General features: G+C 31.6%; 2 pseudogenes; both read right to left on the minus strand.

Annotated features, from left to right (window-relative positions):
- Positions 1-10,788: 10,788 nt before the first annotated feature.
- LOC112479983 lies at positions 10,789-10,907 on the minus strand (annotated as a pseudogene).
- Positions 10,908-17,536: 6,629 nt separating this feature from the next.
- On the minus strand, positions 17,537-17,652 carry LOC112479889 (annotated as a pseudogene).
- Positions 17,653-17,935: the final 283 nt, after the last annotated feature.

Consider the following 17,935-nt stretch of genomic DNA (forward strand, 5'->3'; position numbering starts at 1 on the left):
AACATTTACATTTAATGTGCATATTGATAGATTTAAATCTGTCATCTTGTTATTTGTTTCTTATTTATTTGATTGTTTCTTTTTTCCTCTTTTCCTTTTTTTCTGTCTTCTTTTGTTTGAGTAATTTTTTATAATTATATTTATGAGTTTGTTGACTTAGTTAAAACTTTATTTTGTTATTTTAGGGACTACTTTAGGGTTCATTTTATACATCTTTAAATTATCAATTTTCCTTCAAGTCATAATAAACTACTTCACATTTAATATGAGAATCTTAAATCACATACATTTTCTACTATCCCAGATGTTATTTTATTGTCGTTAATATTTTAATCACACAGTGACACCATATGTCAGCCTAATTTCACCACATAGAAAATCAAAAGCAATGCAAAAACACTGAAGATTTTAACAAAGCAGGAAATCCAACTGTCAGCAACTACCAAAACTTGGAGGGGACACTGGAAAGCACAAAGAGCTTTGACTTGGAGCCAAAATGCATCCTCTCTTTTTCAAATCCAATCCCCTTCTCCTCATTGTCTTCATCACCGTCCTACTCCTCCTCTTCTTTCTTCTCTTTCTCATATGTTTTTAAAGTAATTTTAAAAGTGTTTGAATCTATCTTGGTTCTTAGAAGGATAAAATAATTTTTCTTAACACTGTTCTCTCTTTTTAAATCAAAATTTATAATACCACAAACATAAACTTTCAATTATATTAAGATTTAGTCCTTTGAATGATCTTAACAGTTCAGGTAAAACTTTTATCAAACAGAACTTTAAGAAAGTGTTTGAAAAAGAAATAGAAAAAAATTCAAAGAAAACTTGATCACTAACATGCCAGTTTAATGGTAACATCAGCTCTTTATATTACCTCTTTAAGCACATGTATTTCACATGAAACTAAGTGAAATCTCAATTGCGTAGATTTGCAAATTCTAGAATTTCTATCAAAGAAACGTATGGCTATTAAATAGATAATTACATGTCTATTATTAAACTATAATGCACATACTTGTCATTTTGCCAGTTGTAAGAAAATAAAATATGGTAACAGAAACAAAAACAAATTTATTTTAGAAAGATAAGTTTTATTTCTGTTTAGCTGGAATTATCTGTTACCAAGCTTAAAGGAAATGTAGTTGCAAAATGTTTACAGCAGTACCATCTTTGAGAGTTGAAAGAAATGGATGATTTAAAAACAAATCCTTTGTATTGTATATTGGTTTGCACCTGTTTAAAAGTGATAATCCCCTAATGCTTTAGAAAAACAAGGTAGTAGAAATGTAATTTAAATAAATGAATACAAAATGTGAGTATTTAATTTTAAAAAAATAACGAATTGCAGCATTGGTTTTTCCTTTCTGTTCTCTTCGTGCCTATACCTGCAAAGACCCCTGTGGTTTAAATAACCAGTATGTGTACACTAATAAAAATCCCATTAAATTAAATGGCCAGTAGGCATGTAGAATGTCCTGTCGCAATTTCAGAAGACAGTTTGTTACAAGACACCCTGCTATGAACATTTTATTTTATCAGGGTTAAGAAAAACATTTATAAAATCTATTTATTTCTGTTTTAAAAGTTTAGCAGATATGGAAAATAGTGGCTTTATAATTTTTTTTTTCATAGAATGCAGTTGTTGGGTGGATGCCACATAGGCACTATGCAGAATACCCTATAGCAGATGTATATAATCAACTCGATCAGTCAGTAATTTTCATTCTCTCACTATTATTTCTTTCTTCCATTTGTGAGCAATAAAAGTAGCAATTCAGTGCATATTTTATTATAGGAAAGTGTTTACAGCATATACTATACATGTGTTCTGACAGAAATCATTTTGGAAATATAGAACTATTTTTTCTTGCAAATGTTCTCTGCTTCACTTTAATTCATTTACTTTCTAAATATGAACATGAGTTCACATTTTGTAAAGGTAGAACTTCTTTAACAGTTTCTGGTATCACTTCTAACAATGATCAAAACAAGGTAATACTAGAAAAAAAGATTATTGCATGGGGTAGGAGAATGAGTAGTATGGGGGTTGAAAAAATAATTGAACAGAAGAAAATGAGACACTGGCAGTAATTCTCTCTTAAAACAAAAAACAAAAAACAAAAAACAAAAAACCGGAAAGGGGAAAACAACAGACACCTATAAAATCAGAGAATCAAATTCCATTCTGATTCTCTACCCCGCTACCCGCCCCGCAAAAAACGGGTGAGAGTTTTATAGCATTTAGGATGAGTAAATAGCAAATACATTTGCCTCTATGTTCTCAGAAGACCAGAAACAAAGTAGAATATAAATTAAGCAATCTGGAGAGTATAAAACACATGCCAGAATGGCAGTTCAGCTACATTGAACAGAGAGGTTACTCCTGCTAACTCCAAGACTCTATGCAGGTTACATGTTGGGGTCAGCACTAGATGGGAATTATTATTATTTAGTAAAGGACAATGAAGTCAGCACAGACACTAGAGTCTCAGGACAGCTGAGAGACTCAGGAGACTGAACAGAGACCATTGCACTTATAACACTCAGGTGGCAGTCTGAGAGATGGAAAATGTTATACACTTATAGGCAAGATGATAGATTTAACAGACCAAGATAACCCAAGAATTCTTAATATGCAGATTAAATCTTCACAGGATAATTAGTATGTGATATCTTTTAAAAACAAACCTCTTAAAGAAAATCTAAGTGCAAAGATAATTGATTGTATTTATAGTATTTTCACCAAGACTAGTAAAAAGGAAGGAGGATATTTCAACCAAGTAGCAATCAATGAAATATTATGTCAGAGAATTTACATGGAAACCATATAAAGGAGGTATTACATTTAGAACTAAAATAAGGCTTTGTTGAATGAGTTGTCTGGGTTATGAACCAATTAATAATCAAGAAAATTGAAATATGTAAGCTATGTCTTCAGCATTTGGATTTTGGTTTAAACGTTTTTAGATCCACTGAGTTAAAGATTAGAAGTGTCACTTAAAATCCCCAAACACCATCTAGGAGAGAAGCTTTATATTTTATTTTATTTTATTTTATTGAAATATATTTGACAAAAGTGACAATTTGACTTCCTCATTCCCAGTTTGGATGCCTTTTATTCTTTCTCTTGCCTGATTGCTCTAGCTAGGACTTCCAACACTATATTGAATAATAATGGTGTTAATGAATAGCCTTGTCTTGTTCCTGATCTTAGAGGGAAGGTTTTTGGTTTTTCTTCATTAAGTATGATATTAGCTGATGGTTTGTCATATATGGCCTTTATTATGTAGAGGTACTTTCCTTCTATACACATTTTATTAAGTGTTTTAATCATAAATGGATGTTGTTATATCGTCAAATGCTTTTCCTGCAACTATTGATATGATCAATGATGTTTATCTTTTATTTTGTCTATGTAGTGTATCACATTAATTGATTTGTGTATGTTAAACCATTCTGTGCCCCTCGATGACATGATTCTCTATACAGAAAGCCCTAAAAACTCCACCAAGAATCTATTAGAAACAATAAACAAATACAATAAGTAGCAGGATACAAAATAAGTGTACAAAAATCCATAGTGTTCTATTGCATTTACAATGAATTTTTAGAATAAAAAATGAAAAAAGAATTCCTTTTCAATTGCAACAAAAAGAGTCAAATACCTAGGAATAAATCTAACAAAGTGTATGAAGGACCTATACACAGAAAAGTGTAAGACACTATTAAGAGAAATTGAAGAAGACACAAAGAAACAGAAATATATTCCATGTTCATGAATTGGAAGAATCAACATAGTTAAAATAGCCATACCATCAAAAGCAATATACAGATTTAATGCAATCACCATCAAAATCGCAATTGTACTTTTTAAAGAAATAGAACAGAAAATCATCAAAAGACCCTGAATAGCCAAAGCCATCCTGAGAAAAAAGAACAAGGCAAACAGTATTGCTCTGCTTGACTTCAAATTATACTACAACGTGACAATAATCAAAACAACATGGTATTGGCAGAAAAACACACACACACATACCAGTGGAACAGAACTGAGAGTCCAGAAATAAACCCCCTTAAATTTGGGCAAATAACTTTTGACAAAGGGGCCAAAAACATTCAATGGAGGAAAGAAAGCCTGTTCAATAAATGGTGCTAGAAAAGTTGGAAAGCCACATGCAAAAGAATGAAACTAGACTGCTGTCACTATAAATCAAAATTAACTCAAAATGGATCAAAGATCTAAATATAAAACCTGAAATAATAAATTGCATAGAAGAAAACATAGTTACTAAATTTATAGATCTTGGATTTAAAGAAGATTTTATAAATTTGACCTCAAAGGCAAGGGAAGTAAAAACCAAAATAGATAAATGAGACTATATCAAACTAAAAAGCTTCCACACAGCAAAAGAAACCATCGACAAGACAAAGAGGCAACCATCTGAATGGGAGAAGATATTTGCAAACAGCACCTTTAAAAAGGGCCTAATATCCACTATATACACAGAACTCATGCAACTCAGCAACAACAAAAACAATTCAATTAAAAAATGAGCGGAGGACCCGATCAGACATTTCTCTCAAGAAGACATACAAGTGGTCAATAGACGTATGAAAAGATGCTCAATTTCACTAGCTATCAGGGAAATGCAAATCAAAACCACAATGAGATAGCACCTTATACCTGTTAGAATGGCTATCTTCAAAAGGATAAGTAATAGCAAGTGTTGGAGAGATTGTAGGTAAAAAGGAACCCTTATACATTGCTGGTGGGAATGTAAATTGGTACAGCCACTATGGGTAAATAGCATGGAGGTTCCTCAAAAAATTAAGAGTAGAATTACCGTATGACTAGCAATCCCTTTTCTGAGTATCTACCCCCCAAATTTGAAAACATTTATCAGTAAAGGTATATGCACCTCAGTGTTCACAGCCTCATTATTCACAGCGGCCAAGACATGGAAACAATCCAAATGTACTTCAGTAGATGATCAGATAAAGAAACTGTGGTACATATACACAATGGAATTCACTCAACCATAAGAAAAGATGAAATACCGCCATTTGCAATAACATAGATAGATCTTGAGTTATCATGCTAAGCGAAATAAATCAGACAGAAAAGGTTGAGAACTATATGATTTCACTCATATGTGCAATATAATATAAAACTGAAATCAACAAACCAACAAGACAAAGAGTCTCATGGACACAGACATCAGTTTAGTGGGTACCAGAGGGGAAGGTGGAAGGTAGATAAAGGTAAATGGGATCAAATATATGGTGACAGAAGGAAAATTAACTTTGGGTGGTGGACACACAATGCAATGTACATATGACATATTATTGAATTGTATACTTGAAACCTATATGACTTTATTAACCAATGTCACCTCAATAAAGTTAATTAAATAAATAAATAAAATATATTTGACATATAACATTTTGTAAATTTAAGATATACAACATATTGTTCGATGCACTTATATATTGTATTATGACTGCCATTGTACCTATACTTAGCACCTCTCTCATGTCACATAACTGACATTTCTTTTTAGTGGCCGGAATAATTAAGATCTAGTCTCTTAGTAAGTTTGATGGTTAGAGTACAATAGTGTTGTCTATATTAGCTACATTGTACATTAGGTTTCTAGGGTTTATTTGCTATTAGTTGCAAGTTTGTACCCTTAAACATCTGCCCTATTCCTCTAACCCTTATCTACCAGTTAACCACCAGTTTTTATGAATTTAGCTTTTTTACATTCCACATATAAGCAATGTCATATGGTATTTTTCAGTCTGAGTTATCTCACTTAGCATGATGCCCTCAAGGTCCATTCATGTTGTCACAAATGTTAGGATTTTCTTCTTTTGTGTGGCTGAATAATACCATTATATGTATATATCACATCTGCACATATATGCATATATAAATACCTTTATATATATATAGTGGATATTTATATAGATATATATATACACATAAACATCTTTAGATATATATATACACATAAACATCTTTATCCATTTATCTGTTGACAAGCACTTAAGTTGTTTCAATATCTTGGCTATTACAAACAATGCTGCAATGAACATAGGAATGTAGATATCTCTTTGAGATAATGATTTTATCTTCTTTGAATATGTACCCGGAAGTAGAATTGCTGGATCATATGGTAGTTCTATATTTAATTTTTTAAGGAAACTCCTTACTGTTTTTTGCAATGGCTATACCAATTTACATTTCCACCAACACTGTACAAGTGTTCTCTTTCTTCCACATCCTTGTCAAAACTTATCTTTAGTCTTTTTGATAATAATCATTCTAGCAAGTGTGAGATGATATTATTTTTAATTTATTGAATGTTTATAGAATTCTTAATATGTACCAACTCATATTAAGGCCAGATGGCAGTTGTAAATACAAGAGCCATGTCTCCTCATGATATTTACTATCTGAGGATATTGAGAATAAGTACTTAAATAAATACTAAGTGATGGGAAGTGAAGGGCATGTTTTATTCTAAACACAACCTCAATGGACTATATAACTGGGATTGAATTTCTTTTCTTTAAAAAAAAATTGAAATCCAATGTGTGCTGGTTAGAACACTAATCTAGTACATTGAAGTTAGAAAAATTCAAAAGCCGCTTGTGGATTTTCAGGTACATTCCAGTTACATAATCTGTGCATAATGAAACCCAAGTATACTAGCTATATTAGTACTAATTTACTGCATGGCCTTAGGCAAGAAACTTAGTGTCCATGTGCCTCTGTTTCATTATTGTAAAAATAAACTTTAAATTCCTGAAAATAACTTTGTAAATTGCTAGGAGAAAATTGAGCTCCATTGTTGTGTGGCTAAATCTAGTGGGGAGTTAGTAAAATGGGCAGGAAGAGATCACCCCGTGAGTTTGCATTAGATTAGATATTTATGGATATCCCTATGCCTCTCCAGCCTTATCTAATGCTGGCTGAACTGTAGTCTATTGTTCTTCCAAAGGCTGGATTTACTTAAGAAACCTCAGCCACACCTGTGCTCTACTTGGCCACACTTATAGTTTCCTCATTTGCTTCACACTGCAGAATACCATTTTGAGTATCTGTTCCTTCATCTACTTCTTAGCCATTGACTCCTGATTATCTTTGTCCTAGAGGCCCAGAAGTCAAGGTGGAGTCATTCTCCATATACAGCATTTCATGTAGGTCTCTTGTAGCCAGAAAAACATTATCACTGAAGTATTACTATCTGTTCTCTTAGAACATTGATGTAAAGAAGAGGAAACTGAGTAAATGCATATGGCATTTGTAGTTAGTGAAATACACTGAATCAAATATCATGATCATATTTTCTTTAGAAGAATGAGAACATGTTTTGTGAAAAGATGTCATTATTGTAATAATAGTATTAATTATCTATAGTCTATGCTATATTTGTATTGAATTCATAAAGTTCACAAGGCATATCTCCTTTTATACTTTTAAGCACTTATAATATGTTAGGGAGCATGTCACAAGTCAACTTTGTTAAGATAAACTAGCTTAAAATAGAGATGAGAGGGTTGGGTGTGACCCATAGAACAGTGAGACCAGAAATCCAATATGTCATAATTAGTTTTACCATTAGCCAGCAGTGGGAATTTGTGTAGGTTCCTTAAATTCTCTCAGCAGCCATTTTCTTAACAGAAAAATGTGATGATGATGTTGAGTTAGAATATAACTAAAATCTCTACCGTTCTGTCGTTGTCATCATACTCATGGCTTTAAAGGATTTTGTTCATCAAAGCTAGATAGAGAGATAGCAAAAAAATTTCTGTTTGTACTGCAATTCAAAGCATGTCAGGAACTGCCAAGGAAGCTAATTTGCTCTCTAGAGACCTATTAATAAATCAAATGGATGCTTCTCATTGATGAAGCATATAAATTAATTAAGGATGATTGACCCTGTTTTAGGTAGATGGGATACATGAGCTATTTTAAGCTGAGACTCAAGCCAAAAGATATAGAACTAGTTTCACACTTTGACAATAGTAAAAGTCCCTCTATCAACTTAGATTTTTAAAATAGAGTTGATAATAAATACTTATATAGAAGATTAATCAATAGGTACTTTGTTTTTTTCTTTTGATTATAGATATTTAAATAATTTCTGAAATTATCTCGTGAATTGGTTTTGCAACTCATTATTTTTAACTTAAGACTGCAAAACTTGTTTATTAAAAATAGCTCATAAAAGGTATGTTAACTTGCTAATGTTTCTCCTATAGCCGTGCATTATACAGTTGAATTGGTTATCTGTGTACTGTAACTGAATGCATTATTAGCATCTAGTGGGTGCAGCCCAAATCCAAGTGTAAGATCTCTAGGGTTAAAAAAAAGCCTTTTGAAATTTTGTCTTTTTTTCAACTTTATGTATTCTTTAAGACCAGAGGAATATAAATATATGCACAACTTGGTGTTTGTGAGATCATTCTAAAGTGTCTCACCACAAGTATTTTACCTTGTATTCTAAAAATAATACAAATATTGCTACTCAAAATATGATTTTTGACCTGAAGCATCATCATTATCTAGCAGCTTATTAGAAATACAAATCTCAAAAATTTGACTCAATTTATATTTTAATAAGATCTTCATGTGATTTCTATGTACATCAAATTTGAAAAGTGCTGATAAATGCCATAATTATATTTACTATTAAGATAAATGTAATGTTCTAATTAGTAAACTTTCGATCAAATAGCGTTCTTAAGAATACACCATCTTTAGCCTGCAATTTATCAATCCCTATACCACTACCCCAGTTTCCCACAGTGAAAACTCATGGGTACAGAAAATTGTAGCTAAAAGATGTAGTAGTGGGACTTTGGTATCACTTTCATTCTCTAACTTAACAAGTCAAACCTTATCTCTTTTCATCTCCCACCAAACTTGCTCACTCTATTCCAGAGCCATCAACTTCCTTGCCTTAGGGTTTCTGTTTTAGAGACTGCACTGGTTATTCCTCTGCCTGAATATTTTTCCCAGATATGACATAGCAAACTCCCTTCCTCGTTTCCATCAGTTTTCTTCTAAAATATGTTTTAATCATAGAAACTTACTGTATTCTACACCTATGCACCCTACCCTTCATTCAGTTCTAAGTTCCTAGACCAAGAAGTATAACTTGCTCATTTTTATCTTGGTTAGTGCTTGTCACTACATGGATCTCAGTAATCATCCCTTGCCATAATGAGAAGAATAACCACTGTGATGATGAGAATCAGAGAGTGGAGATATAAGATAATGTTGAAGGAATCTGAGTTGTATAATCTAGAAACAAGAGTAATTGGATGGTAGAAAAGTTTTAGGTTTGGTAGCAGAAAACACATTTTCACAATTTGAAAGTTTGTCACACAGAATAGAAAGATTATCTGTCCACAGCAATAGAAAATAAAGACACACTGGAAAAGAAAGGTAATTCTAAAAATTTTATACTCTCTATTGTTTATGACACGGTGCATTAAAAAACCTAGTTATGCTTGTGGGACGATCTCTGACATGTAAGTTGTCTGTCCAGAATGTCCCAGCAAAACAAGCTAAGAAAGGACCACAGATTTAGAAGACAAATTCTAATCATGGTGTTACAGTTTTAGAAAATGGAATAAGTATCAGTATAAAGTTATAAATAGGCATATTTTATTATATTTAAGAAAAATTTTAATTACAGCTCATCAATAATTGAATAAGCTTCTCTAAGGAAACTAATTGCTGAGTCGATTTAAAAGATTTCTATGTTTAATAAGTGTTTTTCAGTATGGCATCTAACATACTTGCTAAATTTGAGAATATATGAGTCTATGCTTCCATTTAAATGTCTCAGATGAATTTTGCTTATTTTTGTGCCTCCTGGTGAAATTTTAATAATTAAGATGATCAAATCCTGGTCTTTGTATTAAGTGGGATTGTAATTGTACTTGCACATGTTTTATTACTCTACCTTGTACCCAAAAGTGTTCAATCATTTCTATTGATTGAATAATTTACAGTACTATAGTAATAATATGATGGAGTGATAAAGTATTTTAGTGTGCTCCTTGTCCAGAGCTCAAATTTAACTCAATGACCAATCCTGTTTAATTATAACCACGTTCATGTACTGGCATGTACTTCACGGTTTGCAAGTCACTTCCACGCATGGCCATTGGGGGCTTTATCGTTCACTTCTTCTTCTGGTTTCACAGATTTCAGTCTCTGTTAAGGAGCCTGAACATATCATGAGCCATTGTAAAGAATACTGTCCAAAATGGACATTTTTCACAGGGCTCAGCAAAGATTGCATATATGGACACATGGACACTTTCTCAGTGATTACTATTGGTATGATGTTATTCTCAACTTAAAGCTTTTACCAAGGTTTCACCATAGAAGAAAAGTTAATATCGTTCTTCATCACAGCTCATCTTTGCAATCTCTTGGATGGGGACAACTGTGGGTAAATGATTCGACTACAGAAATTTTCCTATAACTAACAATACTATTCCACTATCTTTCCTTGCCTCTCTTCCAAGGCCTTAAAACTTCCTTTATGGTTATATCCACCCTGTTCTTTTTGTCCCATCTGGTTCAACAGAACCAAGGAACACATTCTTATTCCCCAAGTTCTTCCCTGTTTACTTATTTTGCATTTTTTGTTTCTTTTGTTTTTGTTTTTGTTTTTTAGGTGAGGCAACACTTAGTTGACCTCATAGATCACAAGGACCTTGTCAACTTACAATCTCTTATTTTTTTTATTTTTTACTTTTTCACCTACAGCACCTGGTCTTCCTAGGTGGTCTCTCATCTAAGTACTAACCAAGCCCGACCCTGCTTAGCTTCCGAGATCTGATGGGATCGGGCTTGTTCAGGGTAGCATGGCCGTAGACATTTTTTGTTTCTTTTATTAACAGAATAAGTTAAAGGTTATTGCTATCTAAATTATAATTTCTCACTGTTCTCCAAGAAATATTTTAACTGCCAAAAAAGAATCTATTTTGGCAGTTAAATATAATCCGATTAAAGTAAATATTTACTTTTTAAATGGTACATTCCCATTAAAACAATTCTAATTCTCCAAGTTCTGTGGATAAGAAGAAGTTCTGTGAATGAGAAAAAGGACCATGTACAAGAAATCATACAAAAGAAAAGCTCAAAGATGAATTCTTTTAATATAAGTATGATCTTAATATAATAACATTGAAAGCATGAGCAATTTATTTTTATTTTATTTTTAGTATTTAGCAGAATATATGGTTTAGGTAGAGGCTTTATAATTATATGTTGCATAAATAAACTAGATATGTATGGCAGTTTAAAAATATTAGTTAGAAGGAAGTCGAGTATAAATGAAAAAAATTAAATAATAAAAATGTTAATGCTCTTAAATACAGGAAACTAAAATGTTTACTCAGGAAATTTGAATAATGACATGATAAAAATTAATCGACACAATGTATGAAAATTATCTTTAAAAATTCATTAGATAAACATTTCAAAGTATGCTCAGAAATTATGTCAACATATTCAAGAAAAAAGAGATATCAAGTGTATTCATTTCTTACCCAATTTCCTAATAAATATAAGTAAAATAATCATATGTAATATTAGAAAATAAAAGTATATCATTGATTTGGTTTATGAATATATTCAAATTTAGATTATTAAATGTGTTTCCATAATTAGTGTACATTTAGTCTCAAATGTTTTCTTGTTTTTACTTAGCACTTAGTGGTCCCAAAGTGAGAAAGAGAGAGGAGGGGAGGAGGGAGAGAGAGAGGGAAGGAAGGTAGGAAGGAAGGAAGGGGACAAAAGAAGGTATAGATCCTAGACCATGTACTATGTATCACACAAACGTTTGATTCTTTTCTGGATAGTAAGAGTTCGATGTAAGATTTGTGTTGTTTATTTTTGCTAAAAGCATTTTAGTATACTTGCTGTTGGGAATGGGGGGGAGGGTTTACTTGATATTTAAATCGTAATTTACTCCATATTCAGAGGCTAATTTGTCATTAAGGGTGAAGGTTAATTTTCAGATCCTCTCACTCACAGAGAGGCGTTAGAGAATAAATGTGTTCCGTGGGGCCTGGCACCAGAAGTATAAGGGCAATAAAAGAGAACTGAAGTTTGAAATATATGGGTCTATTAGATAGTCAGGAAAATTATTCCAGTCATCCAATGTGTAAACCTGTAAATGAAGGCTTTGATTATCATCAAAACTTATCAAAGTGTCAGTCATAATAAACAACATTTTGGTCAACCTGGAAAAAAAAGATAATTTATTTTCTATAAAAAAACTATTTTAAAATTGTTATAATATGAAAAGACAACAAAGAGAATGCAGCCAAAAATATAGAAAAATATAGAGGTGTGCCAGGATATTAATTAATAAAAATATTATAATTTTTTTCTGTTTTATAATTTTTCTGGTATTTATCAATATTTTAAAAAGTATAGTTTGTTATAATTTATTTTTGTGTTCTAATTAACTATTCAAGTTTACACCTAATTTTTTATTCATAATTTTGCATCATTTTTCTTAAAGCAGGATCCCCAAATTGTTTGTTTCAGGTTTCATAAAATCTGGATCCATCCCTCTATATTAAATGGAAGTTGGTAAAAATACGCTCTTGAGGAATGAGTGACCAGCTCAGGAAAAAAATGTTTGCAAAGAGAGTATATACAATATGTAAATACAACTACTACACAGAAATATTAACTCATCTTCACACCGAGGCAAAAATAATTACATATATATAATTATAATTCTATGATAAATATATACACATACACCTATTGTGCTTCCCTTCTAATCCAAGGAGCTTGACGGAACTGCTACCAACTTCACCATAACTCATTCATTATATAGAATGAGTTCACTGTAATGTAGACAAATCATGGATCCATTCCAGGAAAGTAAGAGAAAAAAAGAGCAGCAAGGACTATTTTATAATTTATAATACAAATTTATCTGGCCATATCATTACCCTAAGAAGGAAACAAAGGGAATTGCTCTCAGCAATTGTGTATACACATGTAGAAGAAAAGCTGGTCAATTAAAGCTACCACCAGGGACAATTCTGCCATCTTTTCTTCAACCTCATTCTAAATTCCATCCCTTTCAATCTCTGATTTTAACTGTAACATCATGCATCCTCATTAAAGTGAGTCTATCAGAAGCTATTTTGCTTATATTCTTTTAGTAAGGAAAAGGAATTCTACCAAGCCTCACAGGCAGCTGTGTACTAGTAAACTGGCTAGTCCTGATTGATTTGACAATTTTCATTTGACAATTTTCATGATGTAAAAATTTTCACCATGGCCAGTTTCAGACTACCAATGATGTCACTAAACATAAAGTTGGAAAAGATGTGAACCATGTGTTCTCATTAGCCAGTAGGAACTGGGCCCAACATAACATTATAAATAGCCTTTGACTAAACATTTAAATAAACTAGGTAGCTGGTGAGTTCTTTTATGTCATTTATATTGTGCGTTTTTAATATAATCATAATATATAGTCTGTAGGAAATGTTTTACATAGGTTCCTACCTTCACTGGCTACCAGTCAACAGTTTATTTACATTTCTTTACTGCTATTTTCTCAGATAAGTGAGTTGAGCTGCAAGCTTTATATATTCAATTAAAAATTAGTAAGTATAGTTTCTGTTATTCTAGATTATACTCCCTGTTTTACACTCTGTTGTATATAATGGGTGAACAGGTATGTCCATTTAATTGTTACTGGTTGAATATTATTTCCCATGTTTTCTTTTACTCATTTCTTATATGGAGCCAGATGATCTATGTTGGGCATAATAAGAATTGCAAATGTCCTTCAGAGGAAAAGTCATTTTTATTTAGTAAATAGAAAGCATGAATAATAAATAATACAAGAAAATTGTAAAATAATTAGAAATGGTTCAGAGGTGCTCATTCACAACTGAGGAAATTAAAAATGCAAATGAATTATTATCATTAAGGTAGTTACAGACAAATGAGTAAAGAAAAGAGACTTCCTTCTAATTCATCATTGTTTAATAGACACCTGCGAGTTCTAACTGGAAAAGACAAAACTGAGAAATGCAGATGGTCACATTTTGTATTATATCCATCACATTTTTTATACTCTAATTAAAGGAGGGACTCATTCTTCATAGAAAGAAGATACTGCTTATTTGAATATTTCAATAAAAGCCAGTTCGTATGGAATTTAAAATACTGGCTGTATTTTTTGTTTTTGTTATAAGAGTGGTGTGATATTTATTTTCTTTGACCCAAGGAAACTGCTGGCACTCTGCCACAAAAGATCTATATTTGGACTGTGAAAATTAAATGAATTAAATTTTCTCTTTGTTCCAAGGCTGAGCTTCTTGGTACTGAATTATAGTGTGATTTCACAAGATGTTAACCTACAAGCCAAATGTTTACAATATCAGATTATTTTGTCTAAAATTATATGTTACTTAAATAGACTTTTGTGAAATTTATTTTTAATTGTTTTCTTAAACATATAACTTAAATGCAATGCAGTACTTAAGAGTAAGTGTTTTCATCTTTATTTTCAATACATATATAACACCACATTTATGGTAACTGGAATTATAAGCATGTAGAAATATATATAGTTGTTTTCATTTTTCAAGTTTGAATATGCAAAAATAAATACAAATATTATATTAGAGCATAATAAGAAACATTCAAATATAAAGAAGAAAATGTGCACATATACTTGAAGAATATTAAGGTTTGAAAGAGTTCATATCCATGCAGTTAGAGATGAATAAGTACAATTTTACTTGTTTATCTATAATAATTCAGCCATTTTTAAAACTTTTTCTTTTCTCCACTCTATTCTCATTTTAAAATCAAATAGAAGGTAGTGCAAATTACGCAACAATTTTATATAGTCCAAAAATATAATTATACATATTTTTCTCCTCTTAATATTTGCTCTTTATTCGATTGCTTTGATTTCTCCTTTCAAGCTACAGGAAACATAAATCTGATCAGACAGTAACTTCATTCTGATTGCTTTGTACTACAGTGCCTAGTTCAGTTCCTGTCATACTTAAATTGGTGCTCAATTCAATTTTAGTGCCACCCCTATAACAGTCAGTTTACAGGTATGCCTTTAAACTCCTGCTTGGTTATTTAGCATATTATAATAAAATAAATAATAGTTCTTCCATTCCCCAAAACTAATGGTATAGATAAAGGAATAATTGTGACCAACTAATAAAAAATACTTTACTATCATTCTCATCATGGACTCATCTATAGTATTGTCATTAAGTCTTCTTAAAATTATCATTACACTTCTTTGCTTAGAATTAATAGGGCATTCATAATTAAGAATGCTTGTTAGCAGCAGAAAGTGATATGTGTTAACTAAATTTTAAAAAATGAACAAGATTATTAGCAATGAAAATTATTCATTTGGAAGGTCTCTCCTCAACTTGCAAGCTAACACAAAGGACAGATTGAAGACTACATTGTACTATTTTATTGAAGATTTAATATGCTACAATTCCTTGCTAGTCTGATCAAGTCTACTCTAAGATATACAGTTAGACTTATCAAATGTACATTATTTTAATAAACTTAAATAAAATATCAGTTAGTGTATATTGTGGCATGTAATAAAGACAGAATTGAGATACTAAGTGTAAAGTAATACCCTGAAAAGAATAATTTAGTGACATGGGCTGGGCTCCAAGACTCTGCTCAAGTTATCCCACTGGTCCCTTCAGTGAGAACTGGTGCTTCCGTTTTTCTGCCTTGTAAGTCCAAGGTATTCTGTAATGACATTGTTAGGGCAGTGAAGCCCAGTGAATCTGATCTCTCAAGCTTTCTCCAGTTTTTCCCCAAATTTGACCAACCCTGGCACTCCTCTCTCCCCTGCAAGGGAAGCCATCTGCCCTCCCAAACAGTAGGTCAAAACTGCCTTAACTCTCTGCAGGGGTTTCTTCACATATTCAAATTCATTTAGTTTTCTTTCGTCCCTGTGGAATTTCACTATTAAACCAATATGGATGTGTGTATGTATGTATGCATGTGTGTATGTATGTATATGTATGTGTGTAAGTATATATATATATACACATACACACACGTTTGGAGAGAGAGAGAGCAAGAGAGAGAAAGCTTTGAAACTAATAGATTGAAAGCACTCAATTTTCTTTTCCAAGTAACAAAGTTATGGAAAATAAAGTGAATATACCTGTAAATACTGAGGAAATTGCTGCATTCCATATATTTGGTAATCTGGGTGAACTGTATGATATTTCCATGAATGAAAACTTACTAGAAACTCACAATAGATGAGGCTAGAAACTTTAATATAAAAATAATCACAGACAAAATTAAAAAGGTGGGTAAAATCTTTACTCTGATATAAGTCCATAGGTCCAATCATATGGAATAGTCCTACCAAACTTTCAAGTAGTAAATGATTTATAAGTAGTTTAAATTATACCAGACTATAGAAAACGCTCTAATTTTAAAATTTCCAAAAGATGTAGGCCTAATTTTGATTCTAGAAAGAAAAAATAAACTCTCACCAGTACCATCATGACAACCAAAAAATTGTTATACCAGGTAAAAACAACTAAGTAACATTCTGTACAATCTATTTTAGAACACAGTAAATACCATAAACAGAGCCAGTGATCTTCAAGAACAAAAATAATTTCATATGTAGTAACCAGTTGCATGAATTTGAAATTAGGTAGAATTTGCTCAACTAAATTGTTAATCGTTTCATAGTTTTAATGAATAGGACATCAGATACCAGAATCAGTTTATTAACTTTAGAAAATATCTATAATCAAGATTATTAAGTCTGTAAAAGAAAGCAAGGTGGAGAACCTAAATTATATCTGACTTTTAATACTCATTATACTAATTTATCCTTCACAATTCAGCCGGAAATAGCCTCTTAAATTACCACACTGTCCATCTGGCTTTAACTTGGCACCAAATTCCCTATAGCACATTTTTCAAATTCCTTTTCAGAGTCCATCTCTTTGGTCTTCCCTAACGTTTCACTGCATATGCCATATAAGCACACCTTCCTAGGTGTACACCTCTTTTGAGGAATAATTTTTTCTATATCTTGGCTGTTTTTTACTGTTTATTGCCAGACACTCTAAAGTCCTGACACTCTCTTAAATTTAACCATTATTTTACAGTTCTAAATTCTCACATGAACCTGGGCCTTCCTGACTTAATGAAAGGATTTCCTTCTTACTTAAAGCTCTTTGTTTTCCTGTCTCTTATGCAGTTGGTACAGAGTACAGGACTGATACATTTCAAATGCCTATTTTATTAAATTAATTCACTAATCGATAATCTCAAGTCCTCCTTACACTCTAGTTATAAAAACAAAAACGAAAAGTAAAATTCTAAAATGAAGATAAATAATATATATGTATTTTTTAGGCAAGGCAACCCTTGGTTGACCTCACAGATTGCAAGGATCTTGTCAGTTTACAATCCCTTATTTTTTAATTTTTTACACCTATAGCACCTGGTCTTCCTAGGTGGTCTCCCATCCAAGTACTAACCAGACCCAACCCTGCTTAGCTTCCGAGATCAGACATCAGGCTTGTTCAGGGTGGTATGGTTATAGACAAGATAAATAATTTTTAATAGAGACTATGAGACTAATTAATAACACTGCTACAAGTTAAAATTAAAAATTTATGTGACATGAAAAAATCCCTAGAAAAATATAATTTTCTTACTCAAGAAAAAATACTAAACCCTATATAATCTTATAAACTTTAAATAAATTCAATTAGTAGTAAAAAAAATATTTCCACAAAAACTCAAACCAATATGAATTCTTCAATAAATTCTTAATTTGAAAGACAAATCATACTAATCTATGTAAACAACTTTTGATAAGACAAAT

The sequence above is a fragment of the Pteropus alecto genome, unplaced genomic scaffold, assembly GCF_000325575.1.
Source record: "Pteropus alecto unplaced genomic scaffold, ASM32557v1 scaffold21, whole genome shotgun sequence".
NCBI lineage: Eukaryota > Metazoa > Chordata > Mammalia > Chiroptera > Pteropodidae > Pteropus > Pteropus alecto.